This window comes from Somniosus microcephalus, chromosome 4 (assembly GCF_052327205.1).
Source record: "Somniosus microcephalus isolate GS21.2 chromosome 4, FLI_Smic_1.0, whole genome shotgun sequence".
Classification (NCBI taxonomy): Eukaryota; Metazoa; Chordata; class Chondrichthyes; order Squaliformes; family Somniosidae; genus Somniosus; species Somniosus microcephalus.
In genome coordinates, this window is record NC_140990.1 from 240,251,169 (window position 1) to 240,271,574 (window position 20,406).

General features: G+C 42.4%; 1 protein-coding gene across 5 annotated transcripts in view; it reads left to right on the top strand.

Annotated features, from left to right (window-relative positions):
- Positions 1 to 288: 288 nt before the first annotated feature.
- znf385b (zinc finger protein 385B) overlaps positions 289 to 20,406 on the top strand; it is a 588,958-nt gene continuing 568,840 nt past the window's right edge. For 2 of the 5 annotated variants that reach the window (XM_085985988.1, XM_085985990.1), the window contains exon 1: positions 292 to 524. The gene's annotated coding sequence lies outside the window, so the exon portion shown is untranslated. Of the gene's footprint in view, positions 525 to 20,406 lie in introns of all 5 variants that reach the window. The other 3 variants (XM_085985989.1, XM_085985981.1, XM_085985982.1) reach the window with 3 other exon arrangements.

Consider the following 20,406-nt stretch of genomic DNA (forward strand, 5'->3'; position numbering starts at 1 on the left):
TCTATTTGCGGCTAATTGGGGGTGTGCAGGCTTGATGGGCTGAATGTACTAGTAGCATTGTGCTTCTATAAGTACTATTAACTGCTCGAATAATTTTGGTGTAGTTACAATTTTATTTATAATTGTGCTATAAATGTGTATAATTAATTTGGGGCATAAATAAATCACATGCACAGCAGATGACAAAGAAATCATGTGCGCAGCAGATGACTATCCGGTAACGTTTACCGATATGAGATCAAGTATATTGAAAGAACTGGGGCACACCAGCTTGTGCAGGTAAGCGGGGTCGTCCCTGGGCGAGATGTGCGCAGGCGCGCGCGCCTCCTGCCGGAATGTGTCGGTTCCTGAGAGCCTGATGGAGAAATCCCAGTAAAGTGGAGTCCGGAGCCGGTCCCTCGGAGTCAGCTGCACCATCCGGACAGATAACCGAAAGGTAATGGGAACGGAGAGGGAGCCCGACTGTTGTCCGCGTCTTGTGTCGGAGCTGCAGCCCGAAGGTGGCAGCTAACTGCAGGCACGAGGTATTTGCAGAGGACGAGGGTTTTTTTTTGTGTGTGAAATTTTGCAATGTTTCGGAGCTGATCTTTCTGGCGCAGGTTGGATGTTTATTTTCCAGTTTGAGAGTAATTTCTTGCTGGTGTCTGTTTTTAAGGTTCTATTTTTTTTCGGTGGTGGAGTCGCAGCCGGGTGGGCGGCCCGAGGTATCTTTATATTCAGAGCTGGAAGTGGTTTAAAATTGTTGTAAATTGGAAGGAATCTTCGTGTTAAACCGAGAGAATTCAAACTGAATTCAGAAGGGGCACGTGGAGAAGTGGCGTGATGGGAACTATTTTTAATCGGCGTTCTCCTGTTGTGGATTTTGCTGGGTTTCAATCTCAGCAGTTTAACAATGTAAGTTAGTTGGAAACGCGAAAGAAACTTTAAATACAGCAAAATGCTGCAACTTATGCGTTTTACGATTCAAATGACGTGACCTATATTGTTCCATTGTATTGTAATTTTTAAACCTGAAGGATATACACAAATAACAGGATTTTAAAAAATCATATATGGAAGTCGAGAACCTTTGGCGTAAAAAGTGAGAATACTACAAATGCTTTATTCATTTGCTCACAGCGTATTTGTCGAACTAAGCACATTGGTGCGGGTTCTCAACATATCTTTGATGTTAGCGCGTTAATAATAAAAATAAAAGGGACGTTGGCTAAAATGGGAAGGGGGCCGTTAACTTTCTGCAGCACCGTATTTAAGTTAGAAAGAAAATATTGTTACATCATGCCAAAAAAAAACTCAAGGTAGAATTCATGTCCTGGTTCTTGTAATCATGTCGCAGTTTTTCAAAGGGATTGATCATTGTCTGTCTTCAGTATTGGAAGGTACGTTCCTAACTCAGTTATAATGAGCTCGAGTTGAATTCCTAAGCGAATTTCACAAACAAAAATCACGTGAAATGCTCTTACTGATTATCAGTCCAACGTGAGACCTAGATGCAGTAGAGTGAAGAAATAATTTGCTGCCTTAATAGATTCCTGTCAATCTGGTGGTTGGCTGTCAATCACATTATATTTGTAATCCTCTTTGGTTCTATGTCGAACAATCAGGTCTAAATTTAGCACTGTCGCACAGAGAAAAATAACTTTATAATGGTGAGTTTTGGCCTACTCCTCCTATTTCTTATGTTATGCTTCCAGGTGGTCATGAATTGATAAACATTATTCATTTTTTATTCTCCCTTTCTGTTGTTTTCTCCAGCCCCCATGAGTTCATCTAATGTTCTGTGTCATTCATTAAAGAAAAGGGCTTCCTCTGACCCCTGGTTTAAAATCAACCAGTAGGATATGTCTTCAAGCAACTTGGCTTGACCTGTTGTTCAGTTTGTCTCCTTTCCACCAATCAAAGTATCACACCTCCACTTGATGGTTCTTTTGGATGGCACAGCTAAGATCAAGAGTTCATTTTTGTGTTGTTACTGGAGAGATCCCTTCTTGATATTGAGACACGAAGATGAAAGGTCAAGGCACCTGTGCAGGACACCACCAAGGTTATAAAGAGTAAAACAGAAGGCAGAGTAAACCAGAGATTTGTAATTGGGTGATGTAAAACTTGGTATTAAAATTTGAAGATTGTGGGACAGTTGAAAGACAGAGGGTGATGGAGAGTTGCAGTTTTGAGCTCCTAGGAAAAAATGTTAAAATAAGAGAATAGTGAATCTTGATTTCAAGACCATGCGAGTGTGTAGGCAAAAGGGAAGGACATGCAGAATGATATATTTGGAGCTTCGAAGGAAGATGAGAAGGAGGTTCGGAAGTGTACTGATGACCATAGTGTATCTGTTTAAAATGTAGGCAGGAGAAGGTGTAACAGAGAGGTTGATGGCCAAAGATAGTAAAATGATCACCAATTGGAAAACAGCCTTTTCTGATAATCCTGTCCATGTGGTGAGGGAGATATTGGAAGATCTTACCTGGATAAAGGAGCACTACTGAAGTCTCGAACTTTATGGAGCCTCAAGGGTTCATGAAGGGAAAAGATATGTTTGGCATAAAATGAAACCACATTTCTTGGCGGTTGCAATGACAAAGATGTGGGAATGGCACCTGAGGTGAGAGGAAATAGTGAGGTCAAGAAAGTTGATGAATGAAGAATGTCTTGGAGTATAGGCATTAAAGGGGGAAAAACAGCTGTTGGTTAGACATGACAAACATGAAGGAACAGTGTCTTTGAAGAATTGAAAAATGAGATTTTCCAGATTGAAGGGTATACAGGAAATCAATAGTAGTTAAATCATTGCACTGCGAGGAATGGAAGTGTATGATTGAAGAAAGATGACACTGCTTGAATGATAGGTGGAGAAGGTCACTGACATGAAGAAATTAAGTGGAAGGGAAAACCGAGCCATGGGAACCCCCTGAATTAATGGAAATTGAGCCGGTCATGATCTATTAACTGCAATACATGGAGCGATTTTTAAGGAAACTAGATAGTCATGGATTCAGCCGTATGGTAACTTTTTTAGAGCTATTGGATACCATCAAAAGGATAAGTGATATCCCTGGCAATGATAAATTACTCACTAAATTGTTTGTCATGCACCTTTAGAGCTCTGCTCATTGTTATTAGGATCAGCAATGGAAAGGTGATGCTGCAAACTCTCCTGGTGATCATGGATTAGGGCACAACTTTCAAGGTTTTGTTTTTTAATTTAAAAAAAAATACTTAAGAGTTGCGCTGTATACTTCAATAATATATTTTGGTGAAATCAATCAAGTATAAATAGTAGTAGAACTAGATTTAAAAAAATTATTTAGCAATAATTGTCTCAGTTTTTATTGTGCTAACCTGCCATGTTGCTCCCTGGAGTAGCACTTGGTGTACTGGACTTGTCTGGATGTGATTGTAGGCTTCATATTTGACATCAGTGTTTACATGATTTAGAAAAAGGCAAAGAACCACAAAGCATAAGTATATTAGGAGTATTCATCACAAGTATGGAAACTTGACCAGTGTTTTGGTTTAAAATATTTCACTTAACAGGAGAGAAATGTGTGCTTCAGTGACATGTCTGGATGCTACAACAATCTTTCCAGCATCCGCAGTATTTTGCTATTGTGTTTCCTCAATCTTTATTGTGTCAGCCGAGCCCTGCTTCCTTATAGCTGCTCTACTAATGTTAAAAAGTAAAGAATTACATAGAATGTACAGCACAGAAACAGGCCATTTGGCCCAACTGGTCTCTGCACCACACGAGTCTCCTCCCACCTTAATTCATCTAACCCCATCAACATATTATTACGTCCGTGAATGATTGAGACACGGACAGCAGGAGTGGAACAAAATAAGTCTTTACTGATGGAAGTCAATAGTGAAACTGAAACAACAGAAGCTCACTAGCGCCTTTTATACAGGGGTGGTCACTGCCGGTACTGCAGTCTGAGACCGGTTATTCTCTTAAAGGTACATACACAACAATTCCTCCCCTTTTAGATAAACAGTACATAACATTCATTTAACAACTAAATGATAACTAATTACAATCACAATTACTGTTGCTAGATACATTGGTTAAGTTTAAGCAATTATAAGTTCAGTCTTTGAGGAGGCTTCCTGATTCTGTCTGGATAACGCCTCTTTGGAGTATCAGGTTCTTCTGGCAATGTTGAGTCGGAATCAATGTCGTTGTTTGGTTCATCTGCTTCCAATATTACCGGTTCTGCGGTAGCTGCAATTGGAACGTCGATTTCATTACCAGGTGTATCAGATCGTGATGTGGAGTTGACGTTTTCCAGTGACTCTAGAATCTGGTCAGCATGGCGTCTTACAATGCTCTCCCCAACATCCACAGTATACATGAGAGGTCCTTGCCGTGTACAAATCGTTCCTGGCTGCCATTTCTCAGTGCGGTAGTCCCGGGCCAAAACTGGTTGACCTATCTTGAAACTCCTGGTCGGCCTTTCATTCATATTCTGAAACTGCCTGTTCTCCACATCTCTTCGGACGTTTGGCTTAACCAAATCCAAGCGGCATCGTAGTCTTCGATTGAAAAACATCATGGCTGGAGTTTGGTTGGTAACCGCATGTGTCGCATTCCGGTAGGCAAACAAGAAGTTGTCCACCTTGTGTTGTAGGGGTATATCTTCATTACACATTGCCTTGATAGCCTTCTTGAATGTTTGGACAAACCTCTCGGCCAATCCATTAGTGGCTGGATGATATGGGGCAGATGTGTAATGCTTAACACCATTGTTCTTTAAGAACCTCCGGAACTCTTCAGACACAAACTGTGGTCCATTGTCGGAGCAAATCTGTTCAGGCAGCCCATTCCTGGCGAATATGGTTCGTAAAACTGTGATAGTTTTTTCCGTGGTGGTTGAGGACATTTTTATTACCTCTGGCCACTTTGTGCATCCACCGCAATTAAAAACATCGAGTCCATGAAGGGACCAGCAAAATCAATGTGCACCCTTTGCCATGGAGATGAGGGCCACTCCCATGGATGCAGAGGAGCTTGTGGTGGGGCGTTTTGGACCTTCTGGCATCCTGCACAGCTCTTGGTCATCTCTTCGATTTCTCTATCGATTCCCGGCCACCACACAAACGCTCTGGCTAACTTCTTCATTTTTACCCCACCCAGATGACCCTCATGAAGCTCATTGAGCACTCTATCCGTCAACTTAGGTGGAATTACTACTCTGGATCCACACATCAAGGTTCCTCTGCACACTGACAGCTGTTCTCTTCTCGGCGAGAATGCTGGCAGCAGTGGTTCGCCATGTGCTGGCCATCCCTTCACCGTTAAATCATAGACCCGTGATAGTGTCGGGTCATTCCGTGTTTCCTTTTCTATGTTTGCATTCGTCACAGGGAGACATTCGACTATGGTCGAGTGGAATAACTCCATTGGATCCACTGCAAGGTCGTCGTCTTCCACCGTCGGCAACGGTAGGCGTGACAATCCATCAGCATTTCCATGCTGTTTAGTTCCTTTGTACTCGATGTCACATTGGTGTGCCCCTAGGAAAAGGGACCACCTCTGCAGCCGTTGTGCTGTCATCGGTACGCCCGTCTGAGGGTTGAAATTGGAGACAAGAGGTTGATGATCGGTTGGTAGAGTAAATTTTTGACTGTGCAGGTAGTGATTGAACTTCTTCACCCCCCACACTAGGCTGAGGGCCTCTCTGTCAATCTAGGCGTAGTTACGCTCGGCAGAAGTTAACTAGCGTGACGCAAAAGCTATCGGCCTCTCTAAACCATCAAGGAATTTATGTGACGGTACCGCCCCAATGCCGTAGGGAGACGCATCACACGCCAGTCTGATCGGCAGTGCTGGGTTGTAGTGAGCCAATACTTCCCTTGAAGTGATTAAGTCCTTACTCTTCTGAAAAGCACGCTTACAATCATCGCTCCATTTCCATGCTACCCCCGTTCGCAGCAGGGCGTTCAGTGGGTGCAGAATTGTCGACAAATTCGGCAAAAACTTATGATAGTAATTCACCAATCCGAGGAATTACCTCAGTTGCGACACATTTTCAGGCGCTGCGGCCTTAACAACCGCTTCAATTTTGTCAGGGGACTTATGTAACCCCTCCATCAGTCACGTGGCCACAATACGATATCTGTTTCTTAAAAAATTCGCGGTTGGCTCGCAGCCCATGTTCCCGTAGTCTAGTGAGCACCTGTTCTAGGTTGTTAAGGTGTTCACTGTCATCTTCACCTGTCACAAGGATGTCGTCCAAGTAACACTGAGTCCCCGGAATCCCTTGCAGGACTTGTTCCATCGCTCTTTGCCATATCGCCGGAGCCGATGCTACTCCGAATACCAATCGATGATACTGGTAAAGACCTTTGTGAGTGTTTATCGTGAGATACTTCCTAGAGGACTCTTCAACCTCCATCTGCAAATATGCTTGTGCTAGGTCAATTTTTGTGAAACGCTTCCCTCCAGACAGTGAGGCGAAGACGTCTTCTATCCTTGGAAGAGGATATTGTACTGTGTGAAGGACAGGGTTTACCGTCACCTTGAAATCCCCACAGATGCGAATCTTCCTTGGCTCTCCGGACTTATTGCTTAATGTTTTCTTCATGACAGGAACGATGGGTGTCGCCCACTCGCTCCAGTCAACCTTAGACAACACGCCCGCCTTCTCCAGATTCTCCAGCTCTGCCTCGACGGCTGGGCGAATTGCATATGGTACCGGTCTTGCTTTGAAAAACTTGGGAACTGCATTTTCTTTTTTTATCGAGGCGGTTACGCCTTTAAGTGTGCCCAGTTCTTGTTGAAATACCTCTTTGGCGTTAGCTAAGATTGTTGACAATCGTCCAGGAGTGACGTCTTCATCTTTTTTACCGTCCACCGTCATTGCATGAATGGAGTTTATCTTCCTGATCCATTCCCGTCCCAATAACGGTGGTCCACCATTTGGCAGTATGTAGAGATACAATTTCCGTATTTTCTTGCCGTTGTATTCGACAGGCACCCTTATTTTTCCTCTGGGGTATACTTTTTGCCCCGTATACGTTGTCAAGACGATGGATGTCTCTCTCAAGGATATGTGTGAAAATAGCCACTCGTAGTCTCGTCGATTCATGACGGTTAGCGCTGATCCTGTATCCAATTCCATTTTAACTTGGGACCCTGCTATCGTGAGGGTGACCCAAATGGTTCGGTGATCCTCTTTTGCGATTACATTGTGAAGTTTGAGACAGCTTAGTCTCCTGTTCCCGGATTCACTATCGCTCATCTAGTCTTCGGAACTACTGTCCGTCATCTTTTGTACTTTCTTGTACGGTTCCTTAGTAGCCTTTTTGTTGTCGCTGGTCTTCTTCCCAGACCTGCAAACTTGTGCAATGTGTCCCATCTTCCCGCATTGCCTGCATATTTTGTCTTTGGACCAGCAGTCCTTCTGGTCATGGTTTGTTCTGCCGCAGCGATAACATTTTGCAAATCCCCGTGTCATTTCGTGGGTGCCGTATTCCTGTGGTTTTTGTTGAATTTCTGCAGCTCCCCTGGCTGCTGCTTCATACGATACTGCCACGCTGAAAGCCTTATCTAGCGTCAGCTCTTTCTCTGAGAGTAACTTCTTCTGTGTTCCTTCACTCAGGAGTCCACAGACAAATTTGTCCCGTAGGGTATCTGCCAGTCCTGCTCTGAACTGGCAGTGCTTTGATAGCTTGCGTAGTTCCGTAAGATACTCAGCATTGCTCTCATCTTTGTGCTGAGTTCTGCTGTGGAATTTAAATCTTTCTGCTATCGACAGCGGTGCAGGGTTTAGGTGTTCCTGTAGGACAGCAACAATTTCGTTAAAACTCTTCGCCTTCGGTTTTGCTGGAGTAATCAGGTCCCGCAATAGGCCGTACGTTCTAGCGCCCATTAAGTTTAGCAATATCGATGCCTTTTTCTCCTCCGCTATTTCGTTTGCCTCGAAATATACCTCGACTCTTTCCACATACGTGGTCCAGTCCTCTTGTATTATCAAAAGCAGTGATACAGCCAGTCTTCGGCATCTTGCAAATCTAAAATGGCGCCTCCCGCGCTTTGCCGCCTTCCCCGCTGTTGTTAGCGCTGCTTTCCACGGTTTCTTGCGCGTTTAATTTTTTTTTTTTCCCCATCGTGGAACAACCCTGTGGGACTCTTGCCTCCCTCTTCGCGGGTCTATACGCAGCCCGGCTTCGTAGCACTGGCCGCGCCCTGTGTGCTCCACCCTCTCTCTCTCTTCCCGACAACGCTGTTCGGCCCCGTTGCAGACCACCCGCTCGAGTTCGTGACCGCCGCAGCCCAGGAAGGATCAGTGCACTACCGGCCACCAGCCCGATTAGCTGAAGCACCGTCGACAGGAACCAGGCCCCGCATCCGACCGCTTCTCCAGCAATCTTCAACTCTGCAACACAGGGCGGATGCCCACAGTCGACGCCCGTTTCTACTGCCTCTTACTTTCTTTTCTTTCTGGCCTCGACCTCTGCTCACTTCGCTGTAGGAATGGATCCCAGGAGGTGGTGCAGTCTGTAGGTAGGTTCATATCGGCTCGTCGCCAGTATTACGTCCGTGAATGATTGAGACACGGACAGCAGGAGTGGACCAACTAAGTCTTTACTGATGGAAGTCAATAGTGAAACTGAAACAGGCTCACTAGCGCCTTTTTATACAGGGGTGGTCACTGCTGGTACTGCAGTCTGAGACCAGTTATTCTCTTAAAGGTACATACACAACACATATCCTTCTATTCCTTTCTCTCTCTCTCATGTACTTATCTAGCGTCCCCTTAAATACATCTATGCTATTCCCCTCAAATACTCTTTGTGGTGGTGAGTTCCACGTTCTAACCACACTTCTGGGTAAAGAAGTTTCTCCTGAATTCCCTATTGGCTTTATTAGTGACTATCTTATATTTATGACCTCTAGTTTTGGACTCGCCCCCCCCAACCCCGCAAGTGGAAACATCTTCTCTACGTCTACCCTATCGCACCCCTTCATAATTTTAAAGACCTCTATTTTCTCTATCTTTTATAGAGAAAAGAGCCCAGCCTGTTCAATATTTCCTGATAACTATAACTTTTGGTTCTGGAAATATCCTTCTAAATCTCTTTTGCGCATGTTCCAGTGTGCCTCTGTTTTTTATAATATGGAGACCAGAATTGTGCCCAGTACTCAGTCTGGTCTAACCAAGGTTCTATACAAGTTTAACATAATTTCTGTGATTTTGAATTCTATTCCTCTAGAAATGAACCCTAGTGCTTGTTGCTTTTTTTAATGGACTTTTTAACCTGTGTCGCTACTTTTGGTGATCTGTGTACCTATACTCCTGGATCATTTGGTCCTCTTTCCCATTTAGACTCTTTTTTCCAAGGCGTATGTGGCCGCCTTATTCTTCCTAACGAAATGCACCACCTCACACTTATCTAAATTGAAATTTATTTGCCAATTACACAGCCCTCCTGCAAGTTTATTCATGCTGTCTTGTATTTTGTCACACTCTTAGTCACTTAGCTATACCCCCCAATTTGGGGTCATCTGCAAATCTTGAAATTGTTTAAATACACTTCAAAAACCACGTATATTTCCTTTTGTATGCCTAGCTTTTAGAACTAACAAAAATGTGACTGCTTTAAACCACTCCAAAAAGAGTGACCCAAGTCTAACATTTACATCAAAATGTAAACCATAAATCTTTTGTTAAATATTTATTTCTTGCATGTTCCGTTACATTTTTTGGTTTTTATTATGTAGTGAATGTATTTTGTATAGAATCCATGTCATTTGAAGTCTGGCTTTTGTTCATTTAGGGATACCTCTGAAAATTGCTTTCTATTAGCAAAACAATCTTAGAATCATAGAATGGTTACAGCACAGAAGGAGGCCATTGAGCCTGTGCCAGCTCTCTGCAAGAGCAGTTCAGCTAGTACCCCTCTCCTGCCCTTTCCCCGTAGCCCTGCAAATTTTTTTCTTGCAGGTACTTATCCAATCCCCTTTTGAAAGCCAAGATTGAATCTGCCTCCACCATCTTTTCAGGCAGTGCATTCCAGATCCTAACCACTCGCTGTGTAAAAAAAAGTTTTTCCTTATGTCGCCTTTGGTTCTTTTGCCAATCACCCAGTGTCCTCTGGTTCGCGACCCTTCCACCAATGGGAACAGTTTCTCTCTATCTACTCTGTCCAGACCCCTCATGCTTTTGTATACCTCTATCAAATCTCCTCTCAACCTTCTCTGTCTAAGAAGAACAACCGCAGCTTCTCTCGTCTATCCACATAACTGAAGTCCCTCATTCTTGGAATCAATCTCGTAAATCTTTTTTGCAACCTCTCTAAGGCCTTCACATTCTTCCTAAAGTGCGGTGCCCAGAATTGGACACTAAACTCTAGTTGAGGCTGAACCAGTGTTTTATAAAGGTTCATCATAACTCCCTTGCTTTTGTACTCTATGCCCCTATTTATGAAGCCCAGTATCCTGTATGCTTTTTTAACCACTTTCTCAACCTGCCCTGCCACCTTCAATGATTTGTACACATATAACCCCAGGTCTCTCTGTTCATGCACCCCCTTTAGGATTGTACCCTTTACTTTATATTGCTTCTCCTTGTTCTTCCTACCAAAATGTATCACTTCGCACTTTTCTGCGTTAAATTTCATCTGCCACATTTCACCAGCCTGTTTGTCTTCTTGAAGTCTATCACTATACTTCCAAGTTTTGTCATATGCAAATTCTGACATTGTGCCCTGTACTCCCAAGTCCAAGTCATCAGTATATATCAAGAAAAGCAGTGGTCCTAGTACCAACCCCTGGGGAACACCTTCCTCCAGTCCGAAAAATAACCGTTCACCACTACTCTCTGTTTCCTGTCACTTAGTCAATTTCATATCCATGCTACCACTGTTCCTTTTATTCCATGGGCTTCAACTTTGCTGGCACTTTATTAAACGCCTTTTGGAAATCCATGTACACTACGTCAACCGCATTGCCCTCATCAACCCTCTGTTACCTCATCAAAAAACTCAATCAAGTTAGTTAAACATGATTTGCCTTTAACAAATTTGTGCTGGCTTTCCTTAATTAATCCAAACTTGTCCAAATGACTCTTAACTTTGTCCCTGATTATTGTTTCCAAAAGCTTCCCCCCTACCGAGGTTAAACTGACTGGCCTGTAGTTGCTGGGTTTATCCTTGCACCCTTTTTTGAACAAGGGTGTAACATTTGCAATTCTCCAGTCCTCTGGCACCACCCCCGTATCTAAGGAAGATTGGAAGATTATGGCGAGTACCCCTGCGATTTCCTCCTTAACCTCCCTCAGCATCCTAGATGCATCCTACCCAGTCCTGGTGACTTATCAACTTTAAGTTCCGAAAGCCTTTCTAGTACCTCCTCTATCAATTCTTATCTCATCCAGTATCTCCACTACCTCTTTTCACTATGACTTTGACAGCAGCATATTCCTTAGTGAAGACCGATGCAAAGTACTCATTTAGTATCTCAGCTATGCCCTCTGCCTCCATGCGTAGGTCTCCTTTTTGATCTCTAATCGCCCCCACCCCTCCTCTTGCTACCTGTTAATTATTTATGTCTATAAAAGACTTTTGAATTCCCTTTTATGTTGGCTGCCAATCTATTCTCATACTCTCTCTCTCTTTGCCCCTCTTACTTTCTTTTTCGCTTCCCCTCTGAATTTTCTATATTTAGCCTGATTCTCACTTGTATTCTCAACCTGACATCTGTCATACGTGCTCTTTTTCTGCTTCAGTTCAGTTCAGTTCAGTTCAGTTCAAATGCTTTATTGGCATGAAAGTTTACAGAGAACCATATTGCCAAAGCTTACATAGCAAAAAGGTACAGTTTTCCAACATTCTGTAGGTGTCAATCGGTTTGACATTTGTTGGGTATATACAATATTACTTTTAAACAATATTAATTTTAAACAGTCTTTCTACTTCATTTGGTACGTTCAATATTAATTTTAAACAGTCTTACTTTTAAACAGTCCTCAGGTTGTGACATGTTGTTACATATTTAGCCCCAAGGTATGGTCTGTCTCCTTCTCCTAGGACTAATCTCAATTTTGACAGATCATCCAATTCCTTGAAATCTGGGGTTGTTTGGCTTAGCTTGTTGAATAATATGTTTCTTGATGTGTTGAATTTTTCGCATTTTAGGAGGAAATGCATTTCTGTTTCAACCTCGCCAGCCAGACATTGATCGCATATTCTATTCTCTCTAGGCTGCCAGGATTTCTTGTATCTGCCTTTTTCAATTTCCAGTTGGTGGTCGCTTAGTCTGTACCTGGTGAGGGTCTGTCTCTGTTTTGTGTCTCTGATGGTCGTGAGGTAGTCTGCCAGTTTATATTCTCTTTTTAGGGCCCGGTAACATTCTAATCTGCTTTGGCTTTCGGTTATTTTGTTCCAATGTTCCAGGTAGGTTTCTTTGCATTTTGTAATGATTTGGTTCACTCGGATTGGTGTTTGGACGGCTGTGTTGGTCTGGGGCTGGTCAGGGTCCGGCTGAGTACTTAGTTTCAGTAGCAGCTGACTCAGGGGACTCTTTTCTGGGTTTAGCTCTTGGGTCTGAAAGGCTTTGAAATGAAGGGTGTCTGGGGAGCTAGATTTGAGGTGATTTAGGAAGTTTAGTGCTCGTTTTTGGATGTTTATTATCAGTGGGTATCTGCCTAGTTCGGCTCTGCATGCATTTGTTGGCGTTTTTCTTTGGGTGCGAAGGATGCTTCGGCAGAATTCTGCATGTAGGGCTTCTATTGTGTGTTTTTCCCATTTAGTGTAGCTTTGGTGATTTAGCGGGCCCCATACTTCACTACCGTACAGTGCAATGGGCAGGATTATGCTGTCAAAAATTTTGAGCCAGATTTTGATTGGGATTTGTATGTTGTAGAATTTTCTTTTTATTGCATATAGGGCTCTTCGGGCTTTTTCTTTTAGTGCATTCACTGCTATGCTGAAACTCCCTGATGCTGTAATAGTTAGACCAAGGTAGGTGTAGCTCATAGTGTGTCCTATAGTGGTATCACTGAGGGTAAACTGGTATTTGTTTTCCTGACATCTGGGTCTTTTCTGAAAAATCATGATGTTGGTTTTCTTTAGATTTACTGTTAGAGCCCAATTTTGGCAGTATTTGTCGAGTAGGTCTAGTTGTTGCTGTAATCCCTGTTCTGTGGGAGACAGCAGAACCAGGTCGTCCGCATAGAACAGGGACTTCACTTCTTCATCTAGGAGACGGAGACCTGGTGACTCGCTTTGCTCCAGCATGTCTGCTAATTCATTTATGTATATGTTGAACAGGGTCGGGCTCAAATTGCAGCCCTGCCGGACGCCTCTTCTCTGGGTGAAGAAATCGGTGCGTTTGTCTCCAATTTTGACCCCGCATTTGTTTTTCAGATACATTGATTTAATAAGGTCATAGACTTTGCCCCCTATTCCACACTGAAGAAGTTTATAATAGAGCCCTTCGTGCCATATAGAGTCAAAGGCTTTCTTGAAGTCGATGAAACAGGCGAATATTTTCCCATTTTTTGTTTGGTGTTTATGTTTTTCGATGAGGGTGTGAAGGGTATAGATATGGTCGGCGGTGCGGTGTTTTGGAAGAAAGCCTATTTGTTTTTTTCTGAGGATATTATGTTTGTTAAGAAAATCAAGTAATCTACTATTTAGAATACTGCAGAATAACTTCCCTAGACAACTGTTGACACAGATGCCGCGGTAGTTATTTGGGTCTGATTTGTTTCCACTTTTATATATGGGGGAGATTAGTCCTTGGCACCAGATATCGGGAAAACAGCCTGAGCGTAATATGATGTTGAATAGTTTGAGTATCGCACCCTGCATCTCCATATTACTGAACTTTAGCATTTCATTTTTGATGTTGTCTGGGCCACAGGCTTTCTTTAGGTGGAGAGATTTTGTTTTTGTGGCCAGTTCTTTCCATGTGATTGGGGAGTCTAGAGGGTTTTGGTTGTCTTTAATTGTTGCTTCTAATGTGTGGAGTTTTTCTGTGACCTGATGTTGACTTGGGTTTGTTTTGTTTTTTGGGATGTCTTTGTAGAGGTTTTCAAAATGTGTTCTCCAGATGTCGCCATCTTGGATTGGTAATGCTTGCAATTGTGTTGTACTCAGGTTATTCCACATTTCCCAGAATTGTTTTGGATTGGTGGAGTTTTCAATTTCTTCGAGTATTTTGTGGGTATAGTTTTGTGTTTTGTTCCTAATGGTGTGTTTATATCTTTTGAGGGTTTCATTGTATCTAGTACGTAGGTCCGGATTGTTTGGTTGCCGATGCTTTTGGTTTGATATTTTTCTCAGGTCTTTTCTGGCATTTTTGCATTCGTGGTCAAACCATTTCATATTTTTATTTTGTCTTTTTTGATGCTTCCTCTTCTGTTTCACGAGGTCGGCTTTTACAGCTGCCTCATGGAAGATCATGTTTATATCCTCTATGGCCGTGTTTACACCATCTCTGGTGATCTCATATAGATTTTCTTTAAATTTTGAAATTTTACTTGTGAGATCAGGTGAATTTAGTGCTGTGATGAATTTATCTCCACTGTCTGGGGCCCATCTGTATGTCTGGTTTATTTTATGTAGCTTACTGCGTTCCTTTTTTGTGTCTGTAGTTTGGGCAGAAAGTTTAAGGTACACATTTATTTGGTTATGGTCTGAGAGGGGGGATTGCTGCCTGACAGTGAATGCGTTGATATCGCAGGGGTCCAGGTCAGTGATTGTATAGTCCACCACACTAGACCCAAGAGTTGAGGAGTATGTGAGTCTCCCTAGGGAGTCCCCTCTGAACCTACCATTAACTATGTACAGGCCTAAGGCTCGGCAGAGTTGCACTACCTCCCTACCGCTTTTATTTATTTCACGATCAAGGTTGTTCCGATTTGCGATGGCTGGTGTGACATCTAAAGGGGTCTGGCCAAACACATGGTTGTTTCCCTGTGGGTCTATGAAGTCAGGTTCACAACCGGTCCTTGCATTTAGGTCCCCACATATTATCACCTTTCCTTGGGCCTGGAAATGGCTGATTTCCATGTGGAGAGTATCAAATAACTCCTCTTCGAAATATGGCGAATCTATTGGAGGTATGTAGATCGCACATAAGTAAACATCTTTTTTTGCTATTCCTATATTTTTATCTAGTTTTAGCCATACGTGTGATTTCCCCTGTTTTACCGGTGAGATGTGTTTGTCCAGTTCTCCCTTATACCACACCAATATTCCCCCGGAGGTTCTGCCCTTGCGTGTTTTAGTGTTCTTTACTGAGGGCACAATGATTTCATGGTACATTGGAGGACAGTGGGTCGGCATGTCCTTTTGGCACCATGTTTCTGTTAACACAATTATATCAATGTCTTTTATAGCTTTTAGGAATTCAGGGTCTGTACTCTTCATCCCAAAAGTTGAGGAGCGGAGGCCCTGGATATTCCAGCAGCTTATGTGGAAAGAACGCATTTATATAGTTCAATAAAACGAAATAAAATGGACCTATTTTGTGGGATGAGTGTGGAAACACTATTTTCTTCATCTCTCTCTCTCTCTCTCTCTCTCTCTCTCTCTCTCTCTCTCGGCATCCAGGGAGCTCTGGCTATTGTTGCCCTACTTTTACCCCTTGTGGGAATGTACCGCGACTGTACCCAATCCATTTCTTTAAAGGAAGTCCATTGTTCGATTACAGTTTTGCCTGCCAATCTTTGATTCCAATTTACCTGGGCCAGATCTGTTCTCAACCCACTGAAATTTGCCTTCCTTCAGTTAAGTATTTTTACTCTGGATTGCTCCCTGTCATTTTTCATAGCTACTCTAAACCTAATGATACTATGCTCAATGTTCCCCTACTGACTCTTGCTCCACTTGACCCATCTCATTCCCCAGAACCAGATCCAGCAATGCCTCCTTCCTCGTTGGGCTGGAAATGTACTGATCAAAAAGTCCTGAACACACATCAGAAATTCTTCCCCACCTCTGCCCTTTACACTATTATTATCCTAGTCTATATTAGGATAATTGAAGCCCCCCATTATTACTATTATATAGTTCTTGCACCTCTCTGTAATTTCCCTGCAAATTTGCTCCTCTATATCTTTCCCACTATTTGGTGGCCTATAGAATACACCTAGTAGTGTAATGGCACCTCTATTATTTCTTAACTCTAAACAAATAGATTCTGTCCTTGACCCCTCCAGGACATCCTTTCTCTCCAGCACTGTAACATTCTCCTTAAACAATACTGCCACCCCACCTCCTTTCTTTCTTTCCCTATCTTTCCTGAACACCTTATCCAGGAATATTTAGTACCCAATCCTGCCCTTTTTGAGCCAGGTCTCCGTTATCGCCATGACATCATATTCCCATATGGCTATTTGTGCCTGCAGCTCACCAACCTTATTCACTATGCTTCGTGCATTTACACACATATACTGTAAACCTATCTTGGACCTTCTTGTATTCTCTCTGTCTGACCACCTAATACCTTACTATTTCTTACTCTAGTGCTATCTGTCTCTCCCCATCCTTTGTGCACTTTGTTTCTCCTTTCTAATGCTACATCCTGGTGCCCACCCCCCTGCCAAATTAGTTTAAACCCTCCCCAACAACACCAGCAACCCCCCCCCCCCCCCCCAACAAGGATATTGGTTCCGGCCCTGTTGAGGTGCAACCCGTCCGGCCTGCACAGGTCCCACCTCCCTCAGAACCTGTCCCAGGAGTCTAAAGCCCTCCCTCCTGCACCATCTTTCTAGCCATGCATTCATCTGCTGTATCCTCCTATTTCTATACTCACTAGCTCGTGGTACAGGGAATAATCCAGAGATTACTACCTTTTGAGGTCCTGCTTTTTAATCTCTCTGCTAGCTCCCTAAAATCTGTCTGCAGGACCTCATTCCTTTTTCTACCTATGTCGTTGATGCCGATATGGACCATGACCTCTGGCTGTTCACCCCCCCCTCAGAATGTTCCACAGCTGCTCAGTGACATCCTTGACCCTGGCACCAGGGAGGCAACATACCATCCTGGAATCACGTCTGCGGCCACAGAAACACCTATCTGTTCCCCTAACTATCGAATCCCCTATCACTCTTGTGTTGGCAAGCAAATAATTGTATCTTTATATTTCATTCATAAATAAGCTGACCCGTTGTAGTGGCAGATTGAAGATTTAATAGTTTTATTAGTCTACATAATTGGAGTATGCCACATTTTTTAGGGCTGAATTAAATAACTTGCTGTTTTTCATAAAATTGCAGTACTGTCCCCCAATCTATCGAACCTGTTGAATTGGTTAAAAGCTCTGAAGCTGCTTAAATTATATAGATCCTGTCTTTCCATTTTTCACCTAATCAGTTGACTGCTATATTCTCCTAAAAAGAATATGTTTTAATTAATTACAAAAAGTGTGCAAAACTCCCCCTTTAAATCTACCTATTTGTGTGCATATAATACGGCAGTAAATGACTGAGCATTTCAGACACACTGGCCTGTATTTTCCGATTATTTTCACGTCCAGGAATAATTGTCATAGGGGAATACAAGTATTATTTCTGGCCATTTTCGCATTAACACTAACACTACCGTGCCCCCCAAGTATATCAATGAAATTATACAGTAGTTTAGAACTTTTTTTTAGGGGAAAGTATTTCAGTTGGGACTGTTAGAGAAATAGAAATGCGGAAGATGTCACCTGAGTCAACATTGTCATTCCCATGTAAAAAGTTAGAGTACTTCAGTGAAATTTAAATAACTTCACAGAGGAGTGAGATGTGAAAGCCAGTTTCTTGGAAGCTGTTTTACAAGCCTCAAGTACAAAGTCTCTTTGCCTGTCTTTAGGAATCCAATTGGGCTCAACGCAAACACTTAACTGTTGACAAGGTTTCCAGTATGCTTTCTTGGGGCATTCCATCTCGAAACTAATTAATCTGTTTCCTTTTGAGTTTTCTTTCACAAATCTGTAGGTTTATTTTTAATAGGCCAATTTTTCAGGCATGTGTAACATATTTTAAAAATAGAAATTTCTGAATGAGTCCATCACTTTTTGTTTACGAACATCCATTGGATTTTCAAACTTTGCAACAGTCAAACTCTTTTTTCAATTTTCATAATGCTCAAGGATTTTCAATTTTGTCGAAGAAAGTAAAATCTAGCAATCGTTTACTTTCTTTACTTGACGATATTATAATATGGAAGATAACAATTCCTTGGTATTGCTTTTAATGAACTTCTACAGGGAAAATCTAACTGATTTTATACTGCAAATTTAGTTTTGCTGAAACTACTGTGCAAGTGATCTGAAGTTGCAGTATAACTTTGAATTTGGACTGAGCTTTCTGGAGCAGGCAGTGTCTCGCCACTTGGAGTATACTCCAGTATGGTGTCATAACCAGTTTAAAAATGTCCAGGGGTCTATTGATACTCCTGAGCACTTTTTAAACTTATCCAGATTGATTTAAATGTTCAGTGCAGATACTCCTCTCTGCCATTTCTAAAAAAGTATGTATGAAAGGCATGGATTTTTGCACATGTTGAAGCAGTCATGTGTACAGCTGTCCACTAAGTAGGAGACATTCAGTCAAAGCCAAACATTATATACGAGGTACTGTCAGTTTGCAGTATTAAAAATATTAATAAAACAAACAAAATATTGAAATATCAGATTCCGCTAAATGTAATCGTTCTTCCTAGGAATTGTTACCATCTGCTTTCTTCCTCCGCTCCCCCAGTCTTAATTCCTCTGATTGACTTGGATTGCTTCTGTGCAGCACTGATGGACTGTTGGCGGTGACCTCTTTTAGACAAAGCTCCGTCTGCTGTTCAAGGGTAAAAGATCTCGTGGCACAATTTGTAGAGGAGCTGGGGGTTCTCCTGGTGTCCAGGCCAATATTTATAATTTGTCCCTCAATTAACATCATAAATAAAAAAAGTAACTGGTCACTTAGCGCCTTGCTGTTTGTGGGACCATGCTGTGCACAAATTGGCTGGTGCTTTGCTGACATAACTACAGTGACTACATTGCAAAAGTAATTGACTGACCATAAAGCACTTTGCTGCATATTGAGGATGTAAAAGGTATTATATGAATGCAAATTCTTTATTTTTCTTGCTGGTTTAGTTATTAACTCCTGCCTCAGCCCATCTGCTGCTGAAACTATCATCCACACCTTTGTCACCTCCAGACTCAACTATTTCAGTGCTGTCTGAGCTGGCCTCCTATCCTCTATGCTCTAAACCTCAGCTCATCCAAAATGCTGCTGCCCATATCCTATCCTGCACCAAGCTCCGCTCACCCATCACTCCTATCCTTGCTGACCTACACTGGTTTCTGTCCTCCAATGCCTCCAATTTAAAATTCTTGTCCTTGTGTTTAAAATCCTTTATGGTCTCATCCCTCCTTATTCCTGTAACCTCCTGCAGCCCTACAATGCTCTCTGACTCTGACCTCTTGTGCGTACCCCCATCCTTTTGTCCCACCACTGGTGGCCGTGCCTTCAGCCTCCTAGGCCCCACGTCTAAAATTTTACCTCTAAACTCTTCTGCGCATCCAGCACCCTCTCCTCCTTTCTTCTTAACATAACCTGCGGCAAATGACTTGGGAAAGAAATTGATCTGAGAAATAGTGGGTATGTGAAACTGGGTTCACAAGAATGGCATCTTATCCAGCTTCCCTTTGCCTCACTTTCCCACCTCCTCTGATTGGTTTCCACATGTGTGGATCTTTTTCTTTCCTTCCTTTCCCTCCCTCACCCCCTCCCTTAACATTTTGCTGTTACCTTCTGTAGATATAGATTGATAACCTGCAGGTCTTTATTCCTAATTGTGCATATTTGTGTCTGAAGGTGACAGGACGCATCATTTTACTACATTAAAAGGTGCTATACAAATGCAAGTTGTTGTATTTTTAACGCTGCAGTGGTTTTGGTTTGCAACTCTAAGATGTTCCATTTTTCTTTTGTGCTGTCTTGAAACTTGTTTAATCTGTATCTTCATGTTGGATTGGGAAGAATGATATTGTAGCACTAGTCAGAGGCAGAGTAACTATCAGGAAATCGGAAAATTTCCCATGCTCCGCCAAGTTCCCAAGCCCCTTTTACCCTTTAGTACTTGAATCCATTCTTGAATGTTCTGGCGAGTCATATAACTAGGGCGGTGGAGAGGGCTTTAAACTAAATATTGGAGGCATGGGATCAAATTTGGGAAGATGTGGTAATTCAAAGATTAGAGACAAGGCAATAGAGAAAGGTATTAATATGGGAAATGATAAACAGACCGTGACAGGAAGGGATAAGAGTACAAATCTAAGAGTAAATCAACAGATAAGGCTAGAGGTTACAAAAATAATAAAAGGACAAAACTAAAGGCGCTGCATCTGAATGCACGTAGCATTCGAAACAAAACAGATGAACTGATAGCACAAATAGAAATAAATAAATA